General features: G+C 38.9%; 1 protein-coding gene across 2 annotated transcripts in view; it reads right to left on the bottom strand.

Annotated features, from left to right (window-relative positions):
- LOC126328071 (uncharacterized) overlaps positions 1-2,429 on the bottom strand; it is a 31,502-nt gene extending 29,073 nt beyond the window's left edge. Inside the window, exon 1 of one of the 2 annotated variants that reach the window (XM_049995977.1) lies at positions 2,240-2,429. The gene's annotated coding sequence lies outside the window, so the exon portion shown is untranslated. Of the gene's footprint in view, positions 1-2,147 lie in introns of both variants that reach the window. The other variant, XM_049995978.1, reaches the window with a different exon arrangement.
- Between the last annotated feature and the right edge of the window lie 20,294 nt (positions 2,430-22,723).

Here is a 22,723-nt window from a genome sequence, read left to right as displayed (position 1 = left end):
AGGGGCCTGAAGATGGTGTAGTAAAACGATGTAGCTGGTAGCCAAATAAGTTTGTAAATTAGACGGCTGAAAGGTGTTAAATTTGACATCCTGGAGGAAGAAACTTCTCTACGAGCATCGGTTATGTAACACGTGACGACCACAATGTACGTTGATAATTACTATGTAATATCGATTACTACAAGAAATCGAAACTGACACGTTCCACATAAATACGAAATATATTCATGATCCATGGAACAAGTATTAACGTAATTTAATCAGCTTGCACAGGCAGGCGGAAAGACGTGAGAAGATTTTGCAGCTGCCGTTTTGAAGTGTTAAGTAATGCTCCTCCAGCTAGCTGCCACAAGCCTGTCAGTTATTCCAATAGACAGAGGAACGCAGGAAATTGGCTGTTTAACGACTCTTCGATGGCGAGATTAGATAAGCACTTGTTCGGGATTATTCCACCTTCAGCGTTTTAAGAAAACCACGAAGAAATCAAACGATTACAGGACGAGGATTTGAAACTTCGTACCGAATACTAGTACAGGATGCTAATCACTGCGACACTTACGAACAAGCAGTTCCAACAGCACGAGAAAGCACGCGTTGTTGACATCTCACTAAGCGTGAATAGTTGGTAGCACTTTTACTGCTGCCAGCAACGTCAAAGCGCCTGCCATCAATTTTCGTTAGCCAAACATGCCATGTTTGGCTCAGTCCAGTTTTTTGTACGCAGCAACCTATCGCTAAATCGGATTTGTATTTATGCGCGAGCACAACAAACTGTCCTACTTCGTAAATCCACAGGTAGGCCAAGCAGGACTTATGTTCAGCCATTCGTTCCCCTAGTTTCTCGTTTTGCGCAGTTACAGAATTATTCTTTACTCAAATTGCCGACAGAACCAACCGCTCCAACCCATGATGCGTTTGACGCACGAAAATTCTACCAGACGTCTACTTTCCTGTATCAGTCATGTACTGTGGTTTATAATCAGAATAAAAACGTTGCAGATATATGAGAATGTCACTTCGAAGAATATTATCTAGGTACCGTATCGGAGCAATGACATGTACACAGCTCAAAGGACGAGTGAAAATGGTTACGTTCTTTAGTGAAATGCATTCCCCCAGAGACATGGTCATGAGAGAGGTTAAACTGTTATTCCTCCAAGTGCTCTATTTTTCCGTTTTTGATTGTGATCTAACGTTCAAATTTATGTTACAGATTTATTCATATGACTATTAAGAAAGCCTTCTCAAATGTGTATAGCCTGAACCGGGTTCACATGGGACGTAAGACTATTGGAGAATTATTTCAATACACATGGTTTCATTCTATGTCTACATGCTTAGGTATTTATCGACTGGACTATGCCTTACATTTTTCTTACATTAAACCTGATTCAACACTTACAGAAGCATGTGAGAATCGTTGCACTAATGCTGTAAAGAACATCCGTGTTGATGCACACAGCTCAAAATAGACGAACGAAAATACTAACAGACTGACATTGTCTATTAAATCCCTGTATCGTAGGTTCCTAATTATCTTCCCATTCCTTAATCTGCCACACGCAATGATTACAATTAAATCTCTATGATCGGATGCGCTCTACTATCATTTTGACATTTCGAACTGAAAACAGGCATCTGAGAAATGTGTTTAAAATGATATGTAAGTACTACACAACAGCCATATGTAGGAAAAATCTTTGAGCTAACAGTCTTTCACGCCAGTGTCTTAACTATTCTGATACGGAAACCGGAATGGTTAATGTTCAGGGATATGACAGGAACGAAGCAAAAAGTCCAGTAAACATGGACCCAAATGCATGCCTTAAGAGCTATGAGCACTTTTCTTCGTTACTGTGTAACATTTTCTGCTGAACTAGTAGGTCGATGTATTCGCTTTAGAGCCCATATTTACTAGATCCACATCGAATGCAAAATCTGTGTAAATGGCTCTCTGCTCTCACTACAAAAATAATTCACAAAGTACTGAGAGTCTTTACACAGAACGAAGTTTTTACACGGATTGTAAGCTCGTCAAGAGGTCATGATACATACAAATACTTGCTTATTTTCCCGTGAGTATAGAGCGTTTCGCCGAACAGCAGCTACATGGCACAGTGGAATTTAATGAGGTTTCTACGTATTACCTATAAATTTATAAACACTCAGCCGTGTACTGCAAATATATCAGCACACCTCTTCCTACAGTGGTCCTGATTAAATAACGGAAGATAATCACCTGCAGTTCTGATGACGCTTTAAACGGCGTGCACCGTGTCCCTAGAGAAAGTGCAATGGAGATTGGTTTTTTCTCCAGCACAACAGAAAACCTGGGGTCACGCTGCCTGGTGTCCGTGATACGAACTAAGACATTCTGTCTAGAGTAAAAGGCCCACATACAAACGCCAACCGACCGACCGACAAACATTGTACGTCTGTAAGCCTTTTGACTGACCGACCGACCGACCGACAAACATCCCTTGTCGGGATGTTGGGCCGATTGGACTATCCGACAGCCAACTCCCCCTTCTCCCCCAACCCCCCACTCAACCCAAAAAACGGAGCCGTCTATAGCGCTGTCGTACCAGCCTCCAAACAAAAGTTCCGCCTTTTGTCACTGCGCTGTTCTCATACACATGACAGGATGTATGGCGGCCGAAAGTGCAAGGACAGAATTTCTGGAAAAAATTAAAAACTGCATTTGTTTGTGGAACACGTCATGAGACGAGAACAGCAATACAGGTACAAGAAAGGAAGCACTCTTTAATTTTTTTAACGAATCCATAATTGTTTCGTGTGGTAAATAAAAATCCGTCGACCTTCTGTATTTCTATTTTTAGGTTTTATTTCCGATACTTATCGGAAATGAAATCTAAAAACCAAAGTATCAACATTCGATGGACGTTAATTCATACAATGTACTTGCTTCATTGTTATGAGTGTTAAAAAAAAGTCCAGCCTATATCCGAGCCCTCTGCTATGGAAAGCAAAGTTTGGGATTCTTTTAAAGGTCTAACAGTTGTGCAGTGTTTCACTTCTTATGTATCTGTTGTTATAGTTCATACACGATGTGCTCCAGCACCATATGTAGTCTTTCTTCTTCGAATCTGTAGTGAGTTTCTCAAACATAAAGGTGTAATTTTATGCTACATATATAAATAAATTAATAACGTTTACACAAACGACTTTTGTTTTATTTATTTTGCTTTACCTTGATGTATTTCCTCATAAAAATATAAATCACGTTGTAGGTTTCAGGGATCACTTTAGTTGAAAATTGTAGGGCTACAATACCACTGACTTTGATGTCCTCTTAACTTCAGTCAGCGGCTAGAAATCATAACGTAGCTAACAGCCTCTCATCGCAGCTTACAGCCTCTCTCATGACTGTATTCTTTTCCTTTAAGAATGGTTCTATGATCTTCAACAGTTCCAAAATGCATGATTCATTCATTCTTAGATAATTATGAAAATCATCGGATCCCAGCTGCTTAAGTAATAGAACGTAGGTGAATTTCGTTTCGTGCGTTAGCCACTTCTTCGGCTACAGCTATCTCTCGGCTTATGTGTCCTTATTGCCTCTAAAACAATCAAGGCAAACACCCGTTTTTGTTTCAGTGTAAAAACAAGTGCGGTTTCGTATTACATAAACACAATGAACTTAATATAAACAAAGTAAAACAATATGACGGCGCTGTGATCGCTGGGTGTAGTCGGGCGGTCGGTCGACAGATGAAGTCCGTGTGGAAGGGCGTTAAACATACTCCTGGGGTGTAAATCACCGCTAAATCGTGCATTATGTTCGATATTCGGCCTTTGGCGGACATTATAAAATTTCGTTAACGGTTGAAGGTACTAATGAGTTTTTTAGCAAATGACATTGCGATGAAGGATGGACTTTTTGCTGTAATAATAACATCATCATCTGATCTTGAATCAGATCGACTCATAACCATGTTGATTAGTTCGGCACGAGCCCGTGAGTATTTTAATGTTGTAGGATTTGAAGTAAGAGGTTCATTTGCTACATATTTCAGCCTCGATGGGAGGTTGGCCTGCAGGTTCAACAAGTAAATAGAATCGATCTAAATGAATTACAGTAGTATTATTTTCTTCTGTCTATTACTGATATCTGAGAAACGTTGCTTCATTGTTCTCACTTACGACCAAAATGTCACAAAACGGTTTAAAACTGTCTTATTTTATTATTATTGTTAACAGTTTACTATCGTAATTATCATTATTATTATACACGAACTGCACATTACATATTGTGCACTGAAGCGACAAAATTCATGGGATACCTCCTGGCCGGCCTCTGTGGCCGAGCGGTTCTAGGCGCTTCAGTCCAGAACCGCGCTGCTGCTACGGTCGCAGGTTCGAATCCTGCCTTGGACATGGATGTGTGTGATGTCCTTAGGTTAGTTAGGTTCAAGTAGTTCTAAGTCTAGGGGACTGATGACCTCAGATGTTAAGTCCCACACCGCTTAGAGCCATTTGAACCATTTTGGATACCTCCTAATATGGAGTCGGGTCTCTTTTTGCCCAGCGTGGTGCAGAAAGTCGATGTGCCATGGACTCAACAAGTCCCCTGCAGAAATATAGAGCCATGCTGCCTCTATAGTCGCCCACAACTGCGAAAGTGTTACTCATGCAGGATTTAGCGCACGAACTGACCTCTCGGTTTTGTCCCATAAAAGTTCGATAGGATTCACCTCCGGCGATATAGGTGGCCAAATCAATCGCTCGAATTGTCCAGAGTTTTCTCCAGATCAATTGCGAACAACTGTGCCCCAGTGACATGGCGCCTTCTCATCCATAAAAATTGGCTGCAAGTGGTCTTCAAGGAGCTGAACATAACCAATTTCAGTTAACGATCGGTTCAGATGGACCAGAGGACCCAGTCCATGTCATGTAAACACAGTCCATACCATTACGGAGCTACCACCAACTTGCAAAGTGCATTGTTGACAACCCTGGTCCATGACGTCGTGGGGTCTGCACCACACTCGAATCTTACCATCAGCCCTTACAACTGAAATCGGATCTCATCAGTAGAGGCCATTTTTTTCCAGTCATTTAAGGTCCAATTGATATGGTCGCGAGTCAAGGAGTGCATTGTTGACAACCCTGGTCCATGATGTCGTGGGGTCTGCCCACACTCGAACCTTACCGTCACCCCTTACCAACTGAAATCTGTCACCTAAGGTCCAATCGATATGGTCACTAGTCAAGGAGAGGCGCTGCAGTCAATCTAGTGCTGCTAGCCAAGGCACTCCCGTCGGTCGTCTGCTTCCAGCGCCTATTAGCGCCAGATTTCGCCACACTGTCCTAAAGGATGTTTTCATCATATGTCCCACATTGATTTTTGCTGTTATTTCACTCAGTGTTGCTTTTCTGTTAGCACTGACAACTCTATCCAAATGCCTCTGCTCTCGGTCGTTAAGTGGAGACCATTGGCTACTGTGTTGGCCGTCGTGAGACGTAATACGTGAAATTTGGTATACTCGGCACAATCTTGACACTGTGGATCTCTGACTATTGAATTCCCTAACGATTTGCGAAATGGAATGTCACATGCGTCTAGCTGCAACTACAGTTCAGTATAAAAAAATCTTTTAATTCCCCTCTTGCGGCCATAATCAATTCGGAAACCTTTTCACATGAACCACCTGAGAACAAATGGCAGGTCCACTTATGCACTGTCCTTATATACCTCGTGTCCGCAAATCTCCGCCATCTATAGATGTGCATATTGTTATCCCATGACTTTTGTCACCTCTATGTAGTTACAGAGTGTACTAAAACTTTGTTCATTATGTGATGCCTATTCGTCAAAAAAATGTACACTGCAAATTATGTGAGTAATTATTAAAAATAAGTACAGGTATTTAAATAGCAAAGAACAACTTATTTGGTTTTCCAGCTTTTCGGCAATCCCAGCCCAAATATTGTCTTTGACCCTTTAATCTTTATTGGACGCATTTGACAGCTGCCACAGTGGCAGATGAGTCGCCACTTCGCGGACAAGATTTTCGTCATCTGCGTCGGAAAGAGAAGGAGCCTTCATGCACGTGGTCTTTCATTACAGAAATCGCTGGATACCGACAATTACAGTCAGTCTTCTTCCGTACGACTATTCAACTCAACAACTGCATTGATCGACGCTCGAAGCACCGTAGCTCCATAAGAAATCCAAAACAATAGTGCTCCACAATTATTGTTGCACAATAATTGTTGAAAAGTCCTCCTGCTTAGCTGGTTGGCAACGCGCTTGTCTCCCATGCGCTGGGCCTGGGTTCGATTCCAGGCCGGGTTGGAGATTTTTCTCTGCCCGTGGACTGGGTGTCGTGTTGTCCTCATCATCATTTCATTCTCATCAGCGGCTGAAAGTCGCCCAACATGGAGCCGACTAAAATAAGACTTTCATTTGGCGGCCGAAACCGAATGGGACATCCTGGCCAACAATGCCATACAATCATTTCATTTCATTGTTGAAAAGTAGCTGTGATAGTCGCACTAAGGAAAATGTACCTGAACAACAGTTTTGAGACAGGTCAACTTCCATCTTGAAGTTATCTGTGATGACAAAAATAAGCAGAGTGGCATCGAAGATTGAGACATTTAAATTGTGTAATCACGCGTTTATTAAAGGAAAAGTGATAGACTGAATTGAATGAACATCAGTTCAGACCTTGTGTGTCCTGCATAAAAGGGAAACAGTCTCCTCAACTTTTCGCTAAAACATCAAGTAGAAGAGTAAAAGATTTTCTAGACATTGTGGAATGTGATGTTAGTGTACCAGTGACCGTGGCTTTGTGGGAGGTGCACATTATCTTCTCACTTTTATGGGTGATACAGGGCCTGTCTAGAATGAAAGTTCTAGTGTTAAAATCGCTGTAGAAGTAGAACCACTGGTCAGAATCACGTCAGATTTGAATAACATACTGTTAGCGAAGGAGGAAACGTCATAGAAATCAAATTTAAGGAAAGGGTCAGAATATGATCACAGACAGACACGCAGCACACGGCTGTTCATTAGTTTGCATACGAGATGGCCAGCATGACTGTCTCCGTGAAGGATAACACGCTGCTGGTGGAGTGTGTGCAGAATAACATGACTGGTAGACGCGCGCTCTGCAGACCGGTAGCGGCAGTGGTGGGGGCTGCGGGCAGGTGCTGTAAGTGAAATGCCGATTGCTGGAGGGGAAGTGGGGTTCAAAACTGAAACCTGCACTCAGATTTTCTGTAAATATTGACTAGAGCACCTCCACGCCCGAACTTGCATGGTGACCATCCAAAAAGATCTTCTGTCGCCTCTGCTTTGGTAAGTACCTAGAAAGAATTCCGCTGAAAATTCAACAAAAACAGCGATTTATATTCTTCTGGCTTTTTAATCATTTGTAACTTTCAGAGAAGCATCGTGTGCGGCGAATTTTGACAGAAAACTTACATTCCTCTTGTTCCCATGTCAAAATTTGCTTCTTTTCCTAAAACACAGCGGAGTTTACCCAGTGTCACCTCAATAACATCTTTTGCAGATGCCATTGAGAGCGTATACTGAAACAGTGGTTTATTATGTGAGGAACTGAGGAAAAGTAGTGTCAATAGCTCACAAAATGATAGATCCTATATACAAAAATTAACGTGTAATGTCTTAACTTATGCTGTTCCAAAACCCACTGCATTTCTCGTTCCAACAGCTATCACTGGTCCATAAAGATTACATTCTTTCATCGAAAAATTCTATAGTTAGTGGAATAACACATGAAATTTTGCATAATAACCATGTGGGAAAATACTCTTCTCTCTGAATGTTATCATTTACCTAAATCTCATTTAATATGAAAGAGGAAAGTTGTACACAGTTCATTCTGGTTTTATCATTGGCTTGCACAATAGAAAATGAGTATGCTACATCAGACCAGTTATCTTGACACTGGTGACATAGAGACCTCCAACCAAGTCTAAAGAAAAATGCAGTATCTCAGCTAAATTTCCTATCCAGCAACTTGTTATGTAATTTGCACCAAACACAAAATCATAGTGATCCCTCTATTTCATTGCAAACTTTTTAGAATTTTGCGCAGTGTAATACTAAAATGCAAATATCACAATAACTATGACCAATAACGAAATGACGGGCATTTCATCATGAAGCTGATGCATAAAGCTAGACGTAACTCAAAATTATTTTTTTTTTGACCTTATAGTTTCTTTAAAATCGTTTGAGAAAGACTGCAGGCCATACACCGCGATTCTGTCATTCCAGTGCACTGGCAACCAGCCGAAAGGGGCAGACAGTGTCTGCTTCCCCTTCCAAGGAAAGGAATGAAGTTGCCTAGAGCTTAAAACGAAAAGAGGTCACTGCACATCGGCCACCATATCCTGTGTGGACTTTTAAAGCGTTTTCACCAGAACAGTGACCATGCGGCTGTAGCTCTACAGAAGTTCTGGACACTAAGGGGTATGAAAAAAACATTGGTGCGTTGTGTGCTAAGGGGCTGGAGAAAATAATTACAAAATTCGAAAAGACAGGTTCTTTTGAAGCGCCGTCTGGGAGTGGGAGGCAAGCAGTTGATCAGATGTCTGTCAAAGATGTGGCCACGGTATTGCAGAGGGGTCGAACAGTTGTATGCAAACATGCATTGCACAGTGAATTGCCTGAACTTTTGACAAACCTCCAAGAATGGTGCATAAAATTCTACAACTATTCTACATTGCTATACTTACAAAATCACCTGTGCTCAGGAGTTGCTTCATGCTGACCTGCCAGCAAGACAGAAGTACACTCAGGAATTTCTTGCTCACATGGAAGTGGACAATGAACAGCCATGGAACATTCTGTCGATAGACAAATCTCATTTCTGTCTCGAAGGATATGTCAGTATACAGAATTGCAGAAAGCGGACAAAAGAAAATCTGCATGCACATCAACCAGTACCAGTTCATTTTGCAAAGGTCTCTGCATGGCGTGGGTTGACAGCAACATTTACCATTGGGCAGCATTTATTCTGGGAGATGAGTCCTGTGGATCGTATTATCTGCACCTTAACTGGTCAGCACTATGAGAATCTTTGGACCCCAAAGTCATTCCAATCTTTCAACAGCGTGGACGTGAGGGCAGGACCATTTCTATGCAAGATGGCGCTCCTCTGCATATTGCACTGCCAGAAGCGCTTTGGATATGCTGGAATTATCTCCATTGCTTTCCTACAACATGGCCATTCCAGATCACCTGAACTTAATCTATGTGATTTCTGGCTGGGGGTTATCTGAAAAATAGTGCTCCAATAACAATAGAAGGTGAATTGAAGGCATGCTTTATGCAATGCATTCTGAACGTGGTTTTTATACGGTTTTTGGCTCCGAGACAAAAATAGATCTTATTTTCTTTTTATGTGGTTTTTGGCATCAGAACTGTTAAAAACCGATTTTTCCTATCTGATGTGGTGCAACTTTGCTTGTGGTGGATGGGCTTACCTAACTAACACTGACACAAATGTTGACTGCCAATGCAGTCGTGCACATTGAATACTACGAATGCTGTACAGAGTTGATGTCATCCTGAGCATGTTTGTCTTTCGAAAGCGTATTGTAACTGAAACTTAAGTTATAGACAACATCTATTTCAAGAAAGTCATCCACTTACAAGCTAAAATCCACAAAAGACATTCCTGACATTTTCATTGGGTTTAGATCATAAGTACAAAATGAAATAAGTCGAAAAATTAAAACACTTCGAATAGGGAATGGAAAATCATCTAACCATCAGCGTATGAAGTCATTCTTAAAAGCCATTAGAATTCGACTGGAAACGACAATTTCTTACACACTAGAGAAAAATGAAACTACGGAAAGCTTTAATCGGACAATTATTGAAAAACACAGACACCTGGCAGACGGAAGGCTAAGCAAATAGTTTTGGATTGAAGTCGTTAATACAACGATTTGTCTGAAGAATCTATCTCGAACAAAAGCTGTTCAGAACGTTACTCCTGTGGAATTCTAAAGTGGTCGCCGAATAAATTGAGTCACTTATGAATCTTTTGGGTATTGAGATTTTGTCCATGTACCAAAATAAAAACGAAAAAAAACTAGAAGACAAATCCAAAGAACTCATCTCTGTTGAATAATGCGAAGATTCTGACTGATGCAAGTTCATCAAAGAAACTGAGAAGGCCTGTGATGAGCAATTCATCGAAAACACAAACTGCAACTGTGGAAATAGCATCACGAACAGTAATCCGATTGACGATAATGTTATGGTCTGCGCTCAACCGTCACGAGTACCTGACTTCCATCAGGAGGCGACGAAACCAACACAACCTGCTGATGTTGACAGAAATGCAGCTCCCCTTGAACTGGCACAAAGTGACAGTATGCAAACAGTGAATCGTGACATGCGTATAGACACTGATCAGTCAGATACAAGAAGTGTGCAGTCAGAAATTGTAAAATAATTACATGAAAGAAAACTGAATCCCAAATACACTCAGGACCACACCATTTTAGAGGTTTCCAGTTCATTCAAGATTCATTGCTCTAACAGTGCATATGGAATAAGAGAAATGATTACATTTACAGATCAATAGCACAAGCGGTTCTGAGATACCAGTTATCGATCCTTTCTGAGACACCCATATTAGTACGTGCTGTAGTCTCCACGGGTGGCAATCTATACTGTGTCACCCAGTTGATCGCACGGATGGCGAATACTGTCCAGGGAAACGTTATGCCACGCTCGGTGGATCTGTTCACGTGGTTCTGTAAGCGTAGTTGGTTGACGAGTCAAACGAGACACTTCTCATCCCATCATATCCAACATACGTATGATCAGATACAAGTTCGCAGATCGTGCTGGCGAGGGAAGTTGCTGCATGTGCTGCAGAGAACGTTGAGTTTCACTGGCAGTGTCTAAACGAGCAATATCTTGTTGGCAAATACATACACATGAAAAATTGTAGTAATAAAGCGATAATATGTTCATTAATGTTAACATTAAGCATGTATACATGTCCTGTAAATTGACATGTTCTACATCATTTCGATAACAGCATCGTTCAAATGATCTACGGAAAAAGTAACTAACTAACTGCTGCAAAAAAGGCAAAAGAACGGGTCTAACAATATTCTGCATGTACCGAGCGACGGTTAGCATCTTCTCCACAAACACTAAATTTGAATGAGAGCTGTGGCTTATTCCACCACACACCACAAGGGCTGGGGTGTGGCCAGTGTGTCTTAGACGAATGCACTCTACCGACACATTAAGAATAAAAGTATTCAAGATAGTACTGAAATTACACATGGTGAAATCACCGCCACATGCTGTGAAAAATCCTACACAATCTTAAAACTGAAATGAAATGAAAAATAGAAGAGGTAAAACACACACACACACACACACACACACACACACACACACACACACATACACACACACACACACACACACATTCACAAACACCCACACGCACACGCATACACACACACACACACACACGAGAAAAATTCACACATACATCCAGTTAAAAGAGACGTCAGGCAACTGAATTTCAAACTTGTGCCGAAGTAACGAACTTCCTACACCACACAGTCTGGTTACATTAAACAAGGACCGGAAAAACTTACTAAATACAGAAAATATACTCGTGACTACACTCTGAAAAATATAAGGATTCGATTACTGAACTTAAAAATTGACTACCAAATCAAATGTGTACATCAGAATTGCTACACTCCATCATACATTAACACAGTCATCAACGCCAAGTCACTCTTAAGACTACCATCTTCACTCGCCCAAGGTCCAGTCCTGAGTACCGAGAGCAAGCTCTCCCTGCAACGATCTTCCCCCATGCAGGCCAGATGAGACCAGAGGGGCCCTTTCCGCCACCAACTCAACTACTGTCGAATGACGGCTGAAAGGATACAAATTTCTTTGCCGTGACTGAGAAAGCTATATTGGCTACAGCAGACAGCCAGATGATGTACTAATACTATACTAAAGACAAATTCAACATACATACTCACTCACTCATTCGACCTGCCAGATTAGCTGAGAGTGCTAATGCGCTGCTTCCTGGACTTGGGTAGGCATTCTGGCCCCGGATCGAATCAGCCTGGTGGACTAACGATGGAGGCCGGTGTGCCGGTCAGCCTAGATGTGGTTTTTAGGCGGTTTTCCACATCACACTAGATGAATACCAGGCTGGTCCCCACGTTCCTCCTCAGTTACATAACTCGGAGACATCTAAACATGTTCGCAGTATTCCATGGATTATGCTGGATGCAGACAGCTGGAATATACTAATTCCGTCCCAGGGGGTACAGGGTGGCGACAGGAACGGCAACTGGCCACCCCTTAACATTAACCTTGTCAAATCGGATCCTAACCAGGCCAACCCTGCAAAACCACAAGATAAAAGCACAAGCAAAAGTACTCACTCACTCATTCATGCTGATGATAAAGAGAGAAAGGAAATTTCGGAGCATAAAATGTAGGTTATCTACATGGAATTACGTGCTCACTGAAAAACTGATACTTTAATGTAATTGTGTACCGCTGAATAGGGACAAACACGGAGAACAAAAGTAAATTACAAATGACTGAGCATGACAGCACAAACTACAAGTTAAATAATAAGGGACAAATCTAAAAGAGAGGTATCATAACCCCCATCTCTTGTGAAAAAGGCCACAAGAAGAGAAGGAGAGAAAAAAGAAACAAGGAGAAAAAAAACACCCAACAAAGTACACAAGTTACGAATAAATAGCCAAACAGGCAACAAACGTTAAGAAAGGAAAAATGGAACACCCTGAAGGTATATATATATATATATATATATATATATATATATATATATATATATATATATATATATATATAAATTAAACCGCTTTGTCACACTGCAATATACTGATTTAAATGTTGACCTCATTTGGTCACTAATTTTAATAAAATGTTCAGTTGATGAGCTACCCAAGAGCCAAACCAAAATACAACTATTTTATATGTACAACTTGAGAACACAATGAGCTAAAAGTGAGTATAAAGTGTCACAGAAAAAACTGAGTATACATAGAACATGAATGGAACTTGCAATACATTACTTAATGAAACACATCAAAATATATCAGCATAAAAATTTAGCCCAAGCAGACATAAACAAATTGGTTATATAAGTACATACTGAATAAACAGAACAATAACATGAAAAATGAAGAAAATTGTTCAAGGCACCATTGGGCATAGTTCCATACTTCAACCTAGGTAATACTTTATACATGAGAAATAATAGTAGTGTAAAAACTAATTTGAGAAAAAGTTAATTATTTCTATAAATCATTAAATTTGAATTCTATGTCTTCAGCGCTTTTATTGAAAATTTGCACATAGGTTTTGTTTACATTGCACAGAAAAGAGCAACACATGTGTTGTTTCCACACTCAGTTGTCCCACTGTATTGAAGTCTGAGCAAGGCGATAGTGTCATTCTGGCAGTTCGTGACAAGTGCACGTAGTTGCCCTATGATATAAGCAGCCATTGATTGGCATGCGCCCTTGGTTCAGCCGTTGGGACTGGCACAAGTCTTTATGCAACGTCAGTAATGTCGACCTGTGATACGCGTTCGATCGTCTATGATATCGCTGAGCTGCAAGGGAGATGTGAATTGGATCTTCTGTGTGGCACCCTTGGCAGCAGAGACATCGATCGACATGCAGTCGCCTGTTGACATTAAGTCGCCATTGACCAGCACGCATCCCTGACACGGAGCGCGCCGAGTTTGGATGGGCCTGTCTGGCTAGTTGGCATCCCCTCCTACGGACATGAGCTAGGCCGTAGGTCTCAGATCGGCAGGTAGCCACGACCCCTCAGTCTGCGGCCATCGTTTGGTACTGGGAAGCAGGACGGTAGTCGAGCAGTCCTCTCTTGCTAGTCTGCTTTCCTCGCCACTGGACGGACTCCACCTTCTATTAGTGCACCTGGGAAATCCGTCGCTAGCTAGAGATTCCATGCTCTTAACTGCAGAACCTCTGGCAGATGCTTCCCACACGGGAAGCTCATTTCGAACTGCACGGAGAAATATGTCACGGTAATATCATATATGCAATACAGAATTTGCAAAGGAAATTTCTACTACAGACTTAAAACTAATACACCCTGACAAGCCCCAAAAATTGCTTTACGATGTGGGCCTTCTCAACAATATGAAATAAAAGAACTAAGACAACTTATATGACTAAATTACAAGCTTTTGAAAATATTTCAGTGAGAAAAAGAACTGAATTTACTCCTCAGACAATTACTTGTCTGATCAAAATGTTAGCGAAATTCACATAAAAGCTCTTTTAATGTTACCAGAGTGAGACTGAAAATTTTGACAATAAGTGAATTCTTATGTAGCATAGATAAAACATATTATTTTTACTAAGAAATTGGTCAGGATATGTCTTGTATAAGATTTGGTAAGGAAATGGGGTGGACTTGGTGTTGCTGCTATCTGCAAACACATAGCATTATTTACTTCTAACTACATTCCCATACACTGCAGTCTACAGAATCAGAACAATCTACTACAAATAGATGCAACCACTATGATACCCACACATAAACAAAGAGGAAAATATTTTCATACCTAATACCAATGCTAGCATGGTTTGTTTTACTGTCCCTCTGTGGTGTACACATCTGATAGTTTACAGAAAACTGCTGAAACATCGGTTTTTAAACGTCTCGCAAACATTATAGTTATTCAGACACAAAACAATTCATATACATCGTACCTGGAATCACGTACCACACTGACATAAAGCAAATTACAGGAAAAAATAGAAAGGGAAAGTACTTTACACTATAAATGAACACATGAAAGAATGGCAATATATATAATACCCATACACATACAGGGTGGGCCATTGATAGTGACTGGGCCAAATATCTCACGAAATAAGCATCAAACGAAAAAACTACAAAGAACGAAACTCGTCTAGCTTGAAGCAGGAAACCAGATGACGCTATGGTTGGCCAGCTAGATGGCGCTGCCATAGGTCCAACAGATATCAACAGCGTTTAATTAAAATTGGAACCCCCATTTTTATTACATATTCGTGTAGTACCTAAAGAAACATGAATGTTTTAGTTGGACCACTTTTGTCACTTTGTGACAGATGGCGCTATAACATTCACAAACATGTTGCTCACAATTTTAGACGAACAGTTGGTAACAGGTAGGTTTTTTAAAATTAAAATACAGAATGTAGGTATGTTTGAACATTTTATTTCGGTTATTCCAATGCGATACATGTACCTTTGTGAACTTATCATTTCTGAGAACGCATGCTGTTACAGTGTGATTACCTGTAAATACCACATTAATGCAATACATGCATTGACAACGTGCTGATGGATGTTGTCAGGCGTGAGCCATATGTTTGTGACTATTACAGCGCCATCTATCACAGAGCGAGAAATGTGATCCAACTAAAACATTCATATTGCTTTACGTACTACACGAAAATGTACTAAAAATGGGGGTTCCTATTTCAAAAAACGCAGTTGTTATTCGTTTGACCAATGGCAGCGCCATCTAGCGGGCCAACCATAGCGCTATCTGGTTTCCCCCTTCAAGCTAGAAAAGTTTCATCCTTTGTACTTTTTTGGTTTGACACTTATTTCGTGAGATCAGTGGACCACCCAGTATATATATATATATATATATATATATATATATATATATATATATATATATATATATATATATATATATATACTGTGTGTGTGTGTGTGTGTGTGTGTGTGTGTGTGTGTTCCAAGAACTCTATTATCCATAATCATCAAATTATTCGTTAATGACGAAATTCTCTCCCATGTTTGCTGCACTGCTCACTCAATAAATGATTATTTAATATTTGAAATATAATGCAGTGCATTTCCATGTGGGCTGCGTTTCACTCGATATGGACCACTGCACAAATTGAAAATTTTCATGCACAAGAGAAATCGCTTGTTCGACAGTTTAAGGTTCCAGATCCAAATCTTTTGTAAGTAGTCTGTTATGTGTTTGTATGCTGGCAGTGCTATGCAGCGCTATATACTGCATTAATATCACTGACAGCGGTGTGCGCCTACGGTAAGAGACTCTGTGGCTGGTCTGATCGCAGTTAGAAGTTAATAGTTAGCAGTGATGGAGGTTAGAAACAGTCAGACCAAGCAGACGGTCCTGACTTGTGTCAATCGCGGAGATTTAATATTGGTTTGACATGGATTGAAAAATGTGGGTAATGGAATTATTTACGATTATATAATTTTCGTAGCTGGATGTCACATGATTAAGTATTAGATATTGACTCTAATTAGTCCTCTGTGAGATTATAAAGTTGACCTTTTAATCAAATACGTAATACACCATATTGCCAGAAACACACATTTTTAGAGACTGTTTATTCAGCGATGTACATAACGAAGATCAAGGAGAAATCATAAACTACCATACATATAACACATCAAAGAGTAAAATGTGAATGTTCCCAACATTAAGGTAGAATCTGCTTTGCTCTGCAACAAAATCTTTCCTTTGCTATCCACATGCCTATTAGCACTTATAGCCTACAGTAGTTAGAACCGTTTTATTATCTCTCTACATACTTGCTGTATTTGCTGTAGTTCGTGTCATGAAGATTTTCTGTGAGGTAAGTGACTTATAAAGAGCTTGGGTTATTGTTAGGATATCTTCTAATTCAGGCCCATTCTTTTGTGTTAATTAATAGTCACATTGCATTATCCTTGTATAGTGTTGGTCATAAATGAATAGAATAACTTTGAGCTGTATTTTTCAAGGAATAATTCTGCAGGTCAGTCTTGAAACTATATAGACAAGCAAAGTGACAGTACTTCAGTTTCATTCAACAGTTTTAGTATGTTCACTTGCATTAACCAATTTAAGTAGTAATGTAGAAGTTTTACCTTCTCAGTTATTTCAGTTTAAGTAAAAAAATTATAAATAAAGAAATTTCAGCTGTCGATCCTTAGCCATGGATACCTCACTGGAATCTTCTGATTTTCTTGTAGTTTGAACAATCAGTGCATGACTACAAATTAGTTATTGTTTACTGCTAGCATCTAATTGTATATGGAATTTCCTTTGTAGTTGTAGTTTCTTATTGTTGTAGTGTATTGTAATGAGCAAAGCAGTTGTGGCATGCACATGGATTTGCACCAAGTCTTTTGCAGTCACTTTTGCAACTAATTAGATATTTATTATTTTCAGTGCTGTTCTAGTGTGTCTTCCTAGTTTTGTTTTTCAAATTGTGTTTTTTCTGTGTTATCGTGTGAAACACTGTGATAATCATGGTGTGTGAAAAAAGTAAAACTAGGCTCCAAAGCGAAATGAGAAATGACAGTGACGATGAGCATAGCCAGTTAGCACTCCCTACTAATGAAGTGACATGTCTCCAAGATAATAATTTGGTGATAGTGGATAGGGACATGGACCAGGCAGTAAATAACGGGGTAGACATTGAAACAATCAGTGAACAGGGAAGTATTGTCGATCGATCAGTCAATAACAGTTCGCCTCAGGAATGCGAAATGACAGAACAAAATCTTGCAAATACCATAGAAGAGATTCAGGTTTTGCATCATTGCACTTCTCTCAGTTACATCAAGACACACCCTCTGCTTTTCAAAATACGACTATTGCCGATGCAAACCACAAAGGAACAAGTTTAAGTCACTAATGCATTGTTATTGCAATTCATACAAAAATTTTGTCAAAGTTAGACACAATGGAACAAAATCAGAAACAAACACAGCAACAAATGGAAAAAAACACACCAAAAGCTACAAAAGTTAGACATATTGGAACAAAATCAGAAACAAACACAGCAACAACTCCAAAAGTTATACATATTTGAGCAAACGCTTGAACAAACACGTGAAAATAGAATCTAAATGTCAAAAAATTTGTAAAGATGTAAAAACACAAATTTGAGAGCATATTTAGTCTATTTTTCCGCGACATGAAAACGCATTATAGAATAATGAAGCAGCCATAAAAGAACTGCAGATCATTGATCACGAAAATCATGACACTTTTCAGGATAAAACTGCCTCAGTTGCATCTACCGATATGGTCTCGCAATTTGTAAAAGATGAGGAAACTTAAAGGACACAGTAGATACGATTTCGGCACAAATCGACATTCTACAATTTGGTTCAGAAAAACACACAGAGGAAATCAGAACATTATTGGAAAAAGTAGCTGAACTTTCGGATCAGTTAAGGTAGATGAAGGTAGATGATGATTTGTATTATACAAGACCGGTAGCTTTTACTGACATAGACGAGTATGAGGAAACTAGAAAATTCAAAGAGAGTCAGAAACTAATTAATATGCAACACAAAAGAGAAATGCTGGAAGTGCAAGATCAGTTGGTGCATGTGATAAAAGAATTACATATCTCAAAGAATACTCGCACTTCGACATGGGAAGTGGGATTTAGAAATACAGAAGAGTCACAATGTAATAACACAGGGGATTTCAAAGATTTTGAAATCACAATGTAATAACAAGGGGGATTTCAAAGATTTTGAAAGGAATCTGCAGAGTGCACCGAATCTTGAGATGGAACCGCCGACGCAATATAAGACTGACCGTATGCGACTCGGCGTCACGATGACTTTGACTATAAGCTCTTCATCACTACGCATAAATTTAAAGCATTCAAGAATTCTAGTAATAGCAAACATCCACAGGCTTGGCTTCATTAATTTTCTTATTCCTTTCCTCCTAATTGGTCATTAGAGTAAAAAAAATTAACAAAAGATTATTCCACATTTCTTCTGACTTAGACTTTGCCACTAAATTTTTCGCTTGATGTTACTATTACGCTTTGTCATATTTAGCATACAGCGATGTTTTGAAGTCAACTATCTAGTCAAGAACCTAGTCAGAAGCAGTAATTTTACAAGTTCACTTTTATAGGGAACAGACTACACAGTTTTGTGGTGTGTACATTTTTGCTTGTTAATTGCATGATTACATCACTACTATAAGGTTCACATTCTTGAAATATACACTTTCTGCTAATGAGGTTTTACTGCAACATTTTGGTTTACTTGAAAAGAAACATTTTCTTTTTATTTAAAGTACTTTCTCAGAGGTCACAGATGACACAGTATTTGGTTTTTTTGACACCTTCTTGATTATACTGTGATGCTACTTATGAATAACACAATCTTCATTATTGCTTTTGTACTGTGTCTGATTTATGTCAGTACAGTTTTCTGCATTCTTCTGAAAAGTAAAACATGTTTTAGTAGTGACTTTCGTGGCATAGCTAGGGTGGGACAGTTATTTTCGCAACACAACAATGTGTTACCGTATAGTACTTTCAAGGTCATGGGAATGAACATAAAAACTACAATATTTATATGCATAGCACTTTACTTTTGTGTATGACGAAGGTAAGTACATTGATTTTTGGAGAACTATGCTTATGAACGACGATAGGTACGACACTTGGCACATTTTTACAGTTAAGCCAATGACAGAAAATTTCTTTCAGCAAGAACTATAGTTTAGCGTTACATGACACGCATTTGAGGGTTTAATTTTTGTAATTGGAACATTTTTAGAAATATTTTTGAATTACAGTGATGCAGAGAAGGTTTTCGGCAATACATTTCATTCCACAGTTATCTGTTACATCTGAGGTATATCTACATTGTCCCACATGGGGGTACACATACTTTGTGTACCATGATTGTGGCAAGCACAAGGAGACCTAGTTAATATGGTATTTGCATACACAGTTTTACACATCAGTACTGTATTTCTCTAACACAGAATTACACAGCTATCTGGTCATTTAAATGAAAGGATTAAACTCCATCATGGGGGTACACCTACTTTGTGTACCATGTGTGTAGCAAGCAGAAGGAGCCCTAGCTAATATGGTGTTTGCTTATACAGTTTTATACATCAGTACCATATTTTTCTAACATAGAATTACACAGCTATCTGGACATTTAACTGAGAGGAATAAACTTTTTTAGTATGTCCCTGACACATATTTACCTAATTACAGAGTTCAATTACTTTGCACTTATGAAGTTCTACTTTGTCTGCATTTTGTGAACTGTTCACAAATACTTTCGGAACCATTGTGAAACTACAAGAGGTTTGAGAGATGTATTTTGTATGGGATCATGATTTTTGAAGTACGTTTGAGGTAGATGACACTATTGAAACGAGCAGAGAGCATTTTTTAGAGGTTTCGAGATTGTTGAAGAAAGCTGAGACGATTATGAGATTTGATTGATGTATTATGATGATATTTTTACAAAAGCTATGTGTATTGTGATGTTGAGATGTGTTTATGATCAATAAGGCGATACTATATGAGGAATATGATAATGCTATGCGTTTATTATGATGAAATATTGAAGAAGTATCGACGGCAATGTATATGTGTAATAAGGCAATGAATAATGAGTAGGGATTAGGGACTCTGGTTTGTGGAAAAGAATGCTGGAAACCAATAATCGTACTTCAAGAGTTATGAAAAGTGAGTACATAGTGAATGTGAGTACCAGAATGCCGATGGAAATTTTTGGACACTGTTATTGATGAAATTTCATTTCTACACACTTCTACTGTAATTTTTCAACCTGTGAAATTTTTTATTTGTGTGAAACTATTATTGTATTGTACCTCAAACTGCTGTCATAAATATTTTGGTAAGGAGTATATGTGACCTTGACGCAATGCTCTGCTGCACACGACTGTGCTCTATCCACCTGAAAAAACACATTGTTGTGTTGCTTTTCAAATGCACAGCTGTAGAACAGACAGGCTGTTGACCTCACTATTGATATTTCTCTGCAGAACACACCACAAACCCAGCTCAGTATTACTTGGAAACATATGATAATACACTTGAGCTTGTACTTTGTGCTACTTACTGAAGTGCTTATGAAGTGATGAGAAATATTCTTACATCTACATACCTGATTATGACAAGTGTCTTTCTACAAGAGTTGAGAGAATTTTTACTGACTTATGAAATGCCATATACTGGTGAATGATGTTTTTATACTTTACTTTGTTCATATTTGCTTATTTTATTGGATATATGGCTTCTAGCTGCCCTGCAGTATTGGTTTTATAAAATAAAAAGCAGTACATAAGCTAATGTAAACACTTTCTGGCAACAGATCCCTTAAATAATAATTTTATGACCCACATTCTTAAAAAAAAGTGCTCTTGGAAAGGAAAGAACAATAAGAAGGAGAAGGGACTAATAACAGGAATAGTATACATAATTTTCTTTTCAAGGAGTCAGTAATTTTTTTGATATTATGAGTTGTTGTGGTGCACAACTCTAGTGTTAAGATGTGACATAGACATTAAGATATGAATAAACATTTCTCTTATCTGCATTGCTGTCTTTACTGTAATATTTTTTCTTCTTGTGCTTTCTCATGTTCAGGTATAAGTCATTGCATCTGCTGCTGTTATTTGTCACGTAACATCCTACCGAATTTTTCTTTGAATTATTGTGCTAAGTCAGTTTTACCAAGATAGATTTTGTAGGATTTTTTTCCTTCTAATACTAAGCTGCATTCACTATGATGAGGAATACTGTTATCCTCAAATTAATCTGTTTTTGTCGTATACTGTTTACTTTGGAAAGATGATCAGACATTATTTACTCTGTTATGTTTTCTTTTAATGCTCATGTGAGAAGCTAATGTTTCTAAGGATATTCTCATCTTTCATTTATTTATTTATGTCATAATTCCTGTAATACTCATGCATATGCCTATTTCTATTCTTTTGTAAAGCCTGTATTACTTCAAATGTTATCTGCAGTATCATGTGCTTTACTGTAACGATGTCTTTTTCACTTTTATAATTGTATTCTTATGCTGCAAAATTGTAATTGTGTAGCCACCATTTCTTCAAGTTAAGTAAATAGTAGGGATTCTCTTTTCTGCAAACATTTTTCTGTTGGTCATACTTTATGTATAAAATCTCAGAGGTTATATGACTGTGTTAGTGCTTGTACATGTGTTGATAATCCAGCAAGAGACTGGTTAACAGCATTTCTGGTTCTAAGGGCATTGCAACAATAAATTGTGGGTGCACAAGTGGTGGTTCATGGACTTGTCATATTATCCTCAAGACTCTTCAATTGTGATGGTGCACCTACACAGTCTCAACGGATGGCTGTTGGCCATCTTTGTACAAGGACTACAGTAGATCTGCATCTATGGCGGCCCATTACTACCATAATCTCTACAAGGAATACAATGGGTCTTCACGTTTGGTGGCCCTTTACTACGATAATCTCTAGAAGGAATACTGTGGGTCTGCTCTGTGGTGAACTACCAATTCTACCAATATTCTTCAATGCTTTGACTGACGCTGTTGTGAGTCTGTTTGTTGTTACCCATTACCAATCTTCATGTCAGGAGTAAGCACTGTGTTTCTGTTGGGAGGACAACACTACTTCTTCAAGATTGAATGGAGATCCACTACTTTCATGCGTATTTTCGTTTCCTGCTCAGACTTTGTGCATAAAACTGTCATAGATTACTCTTCTGATGAATGATTAGGTCTGTCTTTAGGGACTGAGAGACAATTTTTGCTTTATTGACCTACAGTATAAACTAATTGTGTGCATCTGATCAATTTGATATCGTTAAAATATT

The sequence above is a fragment of the Schistocerca gregaria genome, chromosome 2, assembly GCF_023897955.1.
Source record: "Schistocerca gregaria isolate iqSchGreg1 chromosome 2, iqSchGreg1.2, whole genome shotgun sequence".
NCBI classification, from domain to species: Eukaryota; Metazoa; Arthropoda; class Insecta; order Orthoptera; family Acrididae; genus Schistocerca; species Schistocerca gregaria.
This window is presented reverse-complemented; position numbering and strand designations above follow the sequence as displayed.